At 54.9% G+C, this 7,236-nt stretch overlaps 1 pseudogene; it reads right to left on the bottom strand.

The window, feature by feature from the left end:
* Nucleotides 1–783: 783 nt before the first annotated feature.
* Nucleotides 784–7,114, bottom strand: LOC126634990 (class II histocompatibility antigen, B-L beta chain-like; annotated as a pseudogene).
* Nucleotides 7,115–7,236: the final 122 nt, after the last annotated feature.

Raw genomic sequence — 7,236 nt, 5'->3', positions numbered from 1 at the left:
TTGGGGATGTTTGGGGGCCTTTGGGAGGGCACCTGCCTGGGGGTTTTCATGCGAGCACGGACGACTCAGCACACCAATGTGATGATCAGAGAGTGCCGTTGATTGGAATCAAGCAGCAGTCTTTGATCCAGTTTTCTAACAATACTCTTCTATCAGCTCTGTTTCTTTAACATTCTTTATGTCCTTTCCCACTCCGATAGCCGGTACTGAGACCCTCTTTTGTATTTCTAGTTTTGCTACTGCTTCTCTTGGTAGATTTTTCACATCCTGATACCATCAGAAGGCCACCAGAAACACAGATCATGTTTTCACAATTGAAACATAAAAGATTATTTCTCATAGCAGCATATCCTCTATGTTAGCAACATAAGGTTATGTTCTCACAGCTGCAGCATATCCTCTGTGTTAGCACTAAAAATCCCTACACTTCCCCTTTTTTCTTTAAACAAAGCCGACACAGTTTGAGCCAATAAGCTGTGAAAACATTGAACCAGACATGGCAGAAAAATACACACTCCTGGAAGCAGAAAGACAACGGGTGCCAACCATTGTACAGTTTGCATAAGCTGATTCTGGGGGGGCTTTGGGAGGGCACCTGCCCTTCAACACCAGGACTGCAGAGAACTGGGAAGCTTTACTGGGAGCACTGGGAGCAGGCAGGTGGTGTGAGAACAAAAGCAGGGCCGGGGGGGACACACGACCCCTCCAAACTCCAGGTGGGGATGGGTTGGGGGATCCCAGCTGGGTCCAAGGCCACGGGGAGGGACTGCGGCCACCAGCAGCTCAGGAGCTCTGTGGGGAGAGAAAAGAGGGTGACAGCAGGCTGGGGGGGCTCACATGCTCTGGGGAAGGGGGGACACGACCCCCGGGGACCCCCCCTTTACCTTCTCCTGCAGGTAGAAGCCGAGCCCCACCGCCAGGAAGACGAAACCCAACACAAAGCCCCCGACCCCCACCAGGATCTTGCTGCGGACGGTGTCCTGTGGCATCTCTGGGGGGAGCCGGGGGATCAGGACCCCCTAAACCTCCCAGAGACCACCCGGGACCCCCTGAAAACCCTGTCCTGGTCTCCCCAAGCCCACCCAGCATCCCCTGAAACCTCCTGCCAGTCCCTTCCCAGCCCCTCCAGGATCCCACAAAGCCCCTCCCATCCCCTTTAAGAGCCTCCAATCCCCCTCCCATCACCCCCATGATACCTTGGAGTTTTGATGTTTTAATTTTTTTGTTTTTGTAGACCTTAGAAGTAGTCATGTAGTAAATGTAGATTTTAGAGTAGCAGCATATTATCCCTTTACCCTTAACACACCAGCTCAAACCCCTGTTACCCATTCCCCTATCAATTCCCTAAATTCCATAGCCTGTTTAGTCTCTTTTTCAAGGTAGAATTGTAGAAGAACACCCTAACCCTACGGAACAAGATATAGCCATAGACCCAACAACCTTCAGGCCTAGAATTCTGGAAGGCCTCCAAGGACATTACGTGCTCTGAGGAAGATGAAGATGAAGAAGAGGGGGTCCCAAAACGCCCCCAGACCCAATTTCCAAGAGGCGTGGCGGGGGCAGAACCTGGGTGGTGGCTGGACTGGATTGGGCGAAAATCATTATAAAAACTGTGGACATCTGTATTTCGGGAGCGCGCGCTGGGGGTATTCCAGAAAGCCTGGGGGCTCATTAAAGCCTTTGTATCCTTATCTTATCTCCTACCTAATTTGGCTTGGAGTCTTTTTTTCCCCACAGCCATTTAGGCAACAGTTTGGTGGCCCGTACGGGGAATCGAGACCTGTGACTCCTCTGGATCGGTATTCCGTTTTGCAGGGCTTTCTTTCCGGCCGGCATATCTTGAAGAATTCCTGCTCTGATCTTGGGGGGCCCAGCTTCTCAGAACCGCATGTGGAGGAGGTAAGATAAAGAACAAAACTCCTAGAGAATTTTAATTAGCAGCTGCGGGAAGGAGTTTCCCCAGGGCTAGGGAATACGGTGAGGCTGGGAAGGGAAACTTGGACTTGGGCCCAAAGTCAGTGTTTTCCCAGTCTGTTGGCAAAGGGATTTTTGCCGGAGTGGGCAGTGGAACTGCCCGGAAAGTTTAAGTTAGGGCAGGCAGGAGGATTTCGGGTTTCTTGTTGGCCAGGTGCGGCCGGAGAGGGGGGGACGCCTCCCGCTTGAAACTCTGCGTTTCTGCCTGAACCTGGTAGTGTCTGGATTAGACACAAGGTCTGTGGTGTGTGTGGCTGTGAGTTCTAGGCTAGATCTGTCGTTTTCCTCGTGTGTTGTTTGTTAACATGGGATGTACACAAGCTAAAGAAGAAATTCCAGAGGGAACCCCTCTTGCTTTGGTTTTACGTTATTGGGATGATTTAACTGGCCCTGAGACATCTTTAAAAAGGCGGGAAGTAGTTAGACTCTCTATGGATGTTTGGCCCTATACCGGGAAAATTAGAGGAATAACCTGGCCGAAATTTGGCTCTTTTGAGGCAAATACAGTGTTTCATCTTATGACAATCCTTCATAAAGAGGAAATGTGGTCAGAATTGCATTATGCAGAATTATTCTATCTTTTCTTAACCCGTCCGAAATTGAGAAAGGTATATAAAAAGGACAAAGTTAAAATAGAAGCAGAACACACAGAAATGGTATTAGAGGAGAAAAAGAAAAATCGTGCTAAACATGATCCTAACAGTGAAATTAATACTGAAAGCCCTGGAAATGAAGATCTGGACCTTTTAATTCCCCCAGATATGAGAATAACAACCCCAGGACCCTTCCTGGGTCCGGCCACAGGTGCGGGGGGTATCGCTCCATCAGGAGCGGGGGTAGCCCCTGGGGCGGGTCCTGCCAACTCGGCAGGGACGGCTGGATCTGCGGTGCCGGGTCTAGTTGCTTCGGGGGCCCCGGGGGCAACGGCGGGACAAGATGGCACTGCTCCGGGTGGAGCGGGGGTCCTGGGAACTGCTGTTGGTGCTCCGGGACCCGCGGGGCCGGCGCAAGCTGTTCCAACCGGCACGGGAGCGGCGGGAGCCCGGGCAGCCTCTGCCCCGGCTGTGCCGGGAATTCTAACACCGGCCAGACCGGCGGTAGCCCCTCCCAGAGCTGCGGAACCAGCCCCTGTCGAGGCCGCAGGGTCGGTCCTGTCTGAAGCTGCGAGCTCCCTGGGTGTCGGTGATCGGGGAGCCATGGTCCCTCCCGAGGCTGTGGGGCTGATCCCGTCTGGAGCTACGAGCTCTGCCAGTGTCGGGGTGGGGGCGATAGTCCCCCCCTGGACTGCGGGGCCGTTCTTGGCCGGGGCTGCAGGCCCTTTTGGTTACGGGGGGGCGGTAGCGCCTCCCTGGTCTGTGGGGCCAGTCCTGGCTGGAGCCGCGGGCTCTGCCGGTAGCGGTGGGGGGGCGGCGGCCCCCGCCGGGGCTGCTACAGACAGTGCAGGCTCAGTTGCTGTGAGCAGTGCAGGCTCAGACCTCAAGGCTGCGGGAGGAGGAGCGGGAGCAGTGTCTGCAGCCGGGGTCCCTGCCCCAGTTGACACGGACCCCTCCAGTTCTGCCATGAGGGGCGGGAACGAACCCGCCCCCATCCCTTCGGCACCGCCCTATCCTACGGGGAAAGGGGGGGACCAAGGTTTAAAATTACACCATCGGAAGAGGAGCAAATTAAAGTTTACTGATACAGGCACAGAAGTTTCTAATGATATGTTCTTAATTAAATTCTGTAAAGGGGGGAGAATAAAAGTTATCACCCCTAACACTAAATATATCGAGGCAGCTACCTTTTTCATACAGGAGAACCACGGAGAAATACCCGCAGAGGCTGAGAATGCTGTGACCCCTTTAACGTGGACTAACAAATACTCTGGGAAGTCCAAGCTAGCAGAACCTGTAAACATCATGCTCAAGCCAGAAACAACACCGGCTCTACCTTTCCAAGTCCTACTGACTTCCCTCACTGCCGTCAAAGTTACTGGCAAAGGACCCTGGTTTCATTACTCCAGAGTGAAGAAAGCTTCAGTTCCTGGAACTATCAGCAAATCAGAACCCAACTCAGAGGAAGAGGATGTGCCATAGACTGTTTCTGCTGTGCATATTATTTGTACAGTCGGTAACTATGAATTAAGTTTGGAGCCTAATTTACATTTGGTTTTAGTAAAATACACCTAATATTCTTTGTGAAAGTAAGTGCTGAATTTGCACTATGAATTTGGCTGCAATTCGGAATCAAACTAAAATTCTACATCAGGTGTCTCTGGACAATGTCTCACTGGGTTTGGGAGACACTCTCCACAAACTTACTTCATGGTTACCGAACTGGACCTGGATTAAACAACTGTTTCTATTGGTAATGTACATAGTTAGTGTTTGTGTAATAGCTTATTGCATGAACCAATGTTGTAGATGTTACTCATCTTTTTGGAAAGTGATTAAAAGTAAGTAGTAGAGATTGGACAAAATTTTTGAGTTTTGTCCAGTCTCTAAAGGGGGGACTGATACCTTGGAGTTTTGATGTTTTAATTTTTTTATTTTTGTAGACCTTAGAAGTAGTTATGTAGTAAATGTAGATTTTAGAGTAGCAGCATATTATCCCTTTACCCTTAACACACCAGCTCAAACCCCTGTTACCCATTCCCATATCAATTCCCTAAATTCCACTGGCCTGTTTAGTCTCTTTTTCAAGGTAGAATTGTAGAAGAACACCCTAACCCTACGGAACAAGATACAGCCATAGACCCAACAACCTTCAGGCCTAGAATTCTGGAAGGCCTCCAAGGACATTACGTGCTCTGAGGAAGATGAAGATGAAGAAGAGGGGGTCCCAAAACGCCCCCAGACCCAATTTCCAAGAGGCGTGGCGGGGGCAGAACCTGGGTGGTAACAGGACGGGGATTGGGCAAAAATCATTATAAAAACTGTGGACATCTGTATTGCGGGAGCGCGCGCGCTGGGGGTATTCCAGAAAGCCTGGGGGCTCATTAAAACTTTTGTATCCTTATCTTATCTCCTACCTAATTTGGCTTGGAGTCTTTTTTTCCCCACAGCCATTTAGGCAACACCCAGGACAACCCCGAACCCCTCCCAGTCCCTTTCCAGCCCCCCTAGCACTTCCCCCACCCCCTCCCAGTCACTCCAAGCCTTCCCCCAGCCTCCCTCCCATCCCTCCCAGGCTCCCCCAAACTCCCTCCCCGTTATCCCAAGGACTCCCCAAAGCCCCTCTCAGCCCTCCAAGGACTCCGACACCTCCTCCTCAGTCTCTCCATTGCCCCCCAAAGTGCCTGCCAGTGTCCCCAGTGCTCTCCCAGATCCCTGGCCTCACTGCCAGTGTCCCCCTGGTGCTGGGGGGGCCAGGCCGTACCCCAGTGCCGGCTGAGGGGGTGCTCCAGGCTGACGTGCTCCACCTGGCAGGTGTAGGTGATCCCGCGCCGGGGGGGGATTTCCAGCATCACCAGCACCTGGTAGGTCCAGTCCCCGTTGGGGACCACGTCGGTGGCCACCACGTGCTCCGGCAGCTCCTGCCCATCCTGGAACACCTCACCTGCACCGGGCAGGGTAGAAATCCATCACGGAGCAGAGCAGGGGCCGGGGCCGGACTGGGAGCTCGACGGCACCAGCGAGATGGACACGCTGGGGGACACTGGGAGAGACGGGGGAGACACTGGACTGAGCTGGGGAGCACTGGCAGAGAAGGGAGAGGATTTGTAGGGCATTGGTAGGCGTTTGGATGACACTGGAAGGGACTGGGATGGCACTGGGAGGGAGTGGGAATAAACTGGGGTAGAAGGGAATGGGCTGGGGGGCACTGGGGAGAGAGTTGGGAGATGTGAGATTGAACTGAGAACGACTGGGAATGGACTGAGAGGGTCTGGGAGTGGAGTGAGAGGGTCTGGGAAGGACTAGGAATGACTAGAAGGACTGGGAGGGACTGGGAAGGACCCGAGCGGGACTCCGAGGCTGTCCTGGAGAGGGAACTCTGCCCTGCGGGTCTGCCCGGCAACTGAGGGGTCATCGAGGAGACGTGCTCTGGTTGACTGAAGGGTGGGAGCTGGGTGGCACCAGTGGGGTGGAGACGTGGAGGAGCACTGGGAGAGACTAGGATGGAGTGGGGGGCACTGGGAGAGACTGGGGTGGACTTGGAGGAACTGGGAGGGGGCAAAAGGCCATGGGATTGGGCACAGGGAGGGCTGAGGGGTCAGGGGTGATTCCCAGGGAGGGTTTGAGGTGCTCCAGGGTCGTTCCCGTTCCCAAAGGGACCCGCTCTGCCCCGCGCTCACCTCTGCGGTTCACAAGGAACGGGGTGGACACCTCGTAGCTTTTCCAGTAGAACCAGTTCGCCTCAGCCAGTTTGAACTCCAGTACGTCCTGTTGGCTGTTCCAGTGCCTGACCTTGAACTCCCCATATGGGGTGTCCCCCACATAGACCCCCACATCGCTGTCGAAGTGCACGAACTGCTGCCGGTTGTAGATGTACCTGTCCACGAACCTCACCTGCTCGGTGCCGCTGATGAAGTGACACTCGTGCTTTATCAACTCCTGGAACACCCCTGTGTGTGCAGGACACGGGTCAGGGGCTACCCCGCCCCTCCCCCCCCATTATCCCCCAATCCCACACAGCAGGTCGGCAGCTCAGGGGGTCACCCCGGACCCCCTTTCCCACCCCCCTCTGCCCCACGGCCCCCGCAGCACCGGCTCTTGGCTGGGGGGGAACCCCCCCATCAGCCCCCGGAGATGGATAGGGGGGTCGGGGACCCCCCAGTGCGGATCCGACCCCATCCTCAGAACCTCAGGGAACCGCTGCAGGGGTTCAGTGATTGGGGACACCGAGGGAACCCCACGACACCCCTCTTCCTGCTCTCCCACCCCTCTTTTCCCCCTTTCCCACCCCTTTCCCACCATCCTCCCAATCTCCAGACCCCCTCGCGCTCAGTTTGGGGTTCCCACTTCCCTCCTACTAATTCCGGGGGTTCCAACCCCCCTCACATTCACTTTTGAGGCTTCCCCCCCCTCTTTTCTTTCCTCTTTCCCCCCTTCCCGCCCGCCCCCCGCCCCCGCTCACCCGAGAGCTCCTCGCCCGCAGCCGGGGGGGCTCCCAGCACCACCAGTACCACCAGTACGGCCCCAACTCCCCGCACACGCTCCATCCCCAGCGCCGGGCAGGTGCTGAAACCCCAAAAACAATCGGGTGGGGCCGTTTTGGGGCTGTTTTGGGTGCGCTCTGATTGGCTGAGCGCAAACTTGGGACCCGTTTTGCGGGGCGTCCTCC

This window comes from Myiozetetes cayanensis, unplaced genomic scaffold (assembly GCF_022539395.1).
Source record: "Myiozetetes cayanensis isolate MyiCay16 unplaced genomic scaffold, myiCay2020 scf1025, whole genome shotgun sequence".
NCBI lineage: Eukaryota > Metazoa > Chordata > Aves > Passeriformes > Tyrannidae > Myiozetetes > Myiozetetes cayanensis.
Note: the sequence above shows the minus strand (reverse complement) of the source record. Positions and strands in the feature narration are given on the sequence as shown.